At 38.1% G+C, this 2,714-nt stretch overlaps 1 pseudogene; it reads left to right on the top strand.

Annotated features, from left to right (window-relative positions):
• Positions 1-2,714, top strand: LOC137265085 (uncharacterized; annotated as a pseudogene).

Raw genomic sequence — 2,714 nt, 5'->3', positions numbered from 1 at the left:
ATGGTGCTTAAGAAACGGAAACAAAATAAGAAACAGTTCCAAACTTATCAGGCCAGTTTCAAACTGCATGATGAAAGTCACAAATTCACATTGCCAGAGAGCTGTTCTATTTCATTAGCAGATAATACCATCTTCATCAAGTACCCTTTGGAAACAGTGATAGATGGAAACATTCAGTATGTTGAACTGAAATTTGGATGTATATTTGAAGTGAAAATCAGAGGTCATGTTCTTGATCACGAGCGATATGGATTTGAAAAATCACCTCCTCGTGACAATACAACAATAACAAACACCATTGAAGCTGTACAAAAATTAAAGTTATGCAAAGGTATCACTAATGAACAAGAATGTGACTTTCTAAAATACAGCCGTGTTGTTAATGAACAATGGTCCAAACTTCATGATGTGAATATGATGGAGTATCACACACGTGCAAACTCCTGTCTTATTGTCCTGAACTGGAATGCAGTAGATGGACGGTGTTTCAAATGTATAAACAATTTATCCAAAAAATCATGCAACAAACTTGAAACTCCCCCCAAACCCAACATCAACTCGGCTCAGAAAGCCAGCAATATAGTTTCAAGTCATGCATCTTTACAAAAACAAGGAGATACTGACCATTCGCTGTTGGAGCACAACAATAGTCACCAAAAATCTAAGTGCACAAATACAGCACAGACCGAAGAGAGTAACACTTCTTCGATGACACATGAACAATTCTCAGAAAACAAACTCAAACCATCTCTTGAACTTGCACAAGAGGACCATCAAGATATGCTTCAAATACTAGAGAGTCATCTGTCTGCTGCACCTGAGAACTTGAAAGTGCTCATGGAATCACAGCTTAGAAATTGCAAAGAAGGACTTGACAAGCATCATAGGAGATGGGATCCCAGAGTAATTACAATATGCCTGTCATTGTATTGTCGTTCACCGCAGGCTTATAAAGACCTGATAAACAGTGAATTTCTGGTCCTTCCTTCTGAAAGATTACTAAGGTATTATAAGAACTCAGTCAAACAAACAACTGGCTTTGTTGAAGAAAATCTTTCATGGATGTCAAAGGAAGCTGAACGACATGATGTGACAGGATTGGGAAGGCATGGCGGGTTACTCCTGGATGAGATTCAAATACAGGATGACTTACAGGTAATTACCTAATCAACAGATCAACTCAATATGCTTTAAATAGTTGGCAAAGGGTGAAAATGATATGCACTACTATATTATACATAGTTTAGACACAGTTAGCCTTCAATATGCTTTAAATAGTTGCCAAAGGGTGAATTCAAAAACAGAGTATTTGTGTTTATACATTGTCCTTAAACTCTTAAAGTTGAAGAAATTGAGTTCTAAGTAATCATGATAATGAAATATTAATGCATGAGGTCTTTTTTTAGCTGGTAAGTAAGCATTCAGCCATGAACTGTTAGTAAATACTAACACTGAACAACAACACTAACATTTTAAGTTGAAATAGATCACTAAACTGAGCTTCTCTTATGAATTTCATTCACTGTTTGCAGATTTTGCGTCAAGGAATTGAGTGGAAGCTCATTGGTGCTGTTGATGTGGGTCCACTTTGCAATGACATATCAATACTGATAAAGAAGAAGAAGGATGTACAAATGGCTACCCATGTAATGCAATTTGTTTTTCATGGGTTGTATGGATTCAGATGGCCAGTGGCATATTTTGCCACAAATCCTATGTCCTCCTGGCAACTCTACTTTAATTTCTGGGAAGCTGTTGAGAGACTGAGTGACATCGGGTTTGTTGTCGATTATGTAATGCTTGATGGTGCCAGCACCAACAGAAAGTTTTGGGAAAAAACTCCAACAACTTTGAAGTGACTGATATTTATGAACCAGATCATGTAATATGTGTCTGTCAGGACATAAAACATGCCTTTAAAAAGATCAGAAATGGAATTGAATCAAGCAGGTTGGAAAATGAATGCAAGAACCAAGCAGGCCGTTACATTAAATGATAAGCCGGTTGCGTGGAAACATTGGGAAGATGCTCATCAATTCAATATCCAAAGTGGATTGAGAATCCATCACAAGTTAACAGATGAACATTTTGAACTTACTTCGGCAAGCAAAATGCGAAACCATCTGGCAACAGATGTTTTAGACAAAAACATGCTGCATCTTATGGAAATTTACCAATGCACACACCCCAACCCTGAAAGCCTGGATTCGTCAATACTTTTGTTAAAACACATAAGTCCTGTTGTTGACATTTTCATGCATAAGCGGCACCATGTCAGAAGCCTTGAGGACAGTAGGCTGAGTGACATTAGAAAATGTCTGAAGTTCTTTTCTGACTGGGAAGACAGTGTTGCCCATCAAGCAAAGTGTTTACTAACGAAAGAAACACGTGACGATACATGCTCAGCGCTAATAGGATACCTGAAAACTTGTGAAAACTTAATACCGCAAGGGGCAACAATCAGTCCTGGATTCTTTCATTCAGACTTGATTGAGAACTTCTTCTGCCAACAAAGAGGCATAACTCATGGTCTTAACACCAACCCTACCCTTCTACAGTACGGACCAGCTGTAAATGCAATCTGCTTGGGACAAACATCAATTTACAGATGTAACTCCAGCAACAAAAAAGCTGGCTTTTTCAGAGCTACTACACCTGGTCCGCTTGTACCTAGGAGGAAAAAAAAACTAGCATACAAGAAAAAGTGCAAGTAA

The sequence above is a fragment of the Haliotis asinina genome, chromosome 15, assembly GCF_037392515.1.
Source record: "Haliotis asinina isolate JCU_RB_2024 chromosome 15, JCU_Hal_asi_v2, whole genome shotgun sequence".
In the NCBI taxonomy this organism is placed as follows: Eukaryota; Metazoa; Mollusca; class Gastropoda; order Lepetellida; family Haliotidae; genus Haliotis; species Haliotis asinina.
The sequence above is the reverse complement of the archived record's forward strand: the minus strand, read 5'-3'. Positions and strand labels throughout refer to the sequence as shown.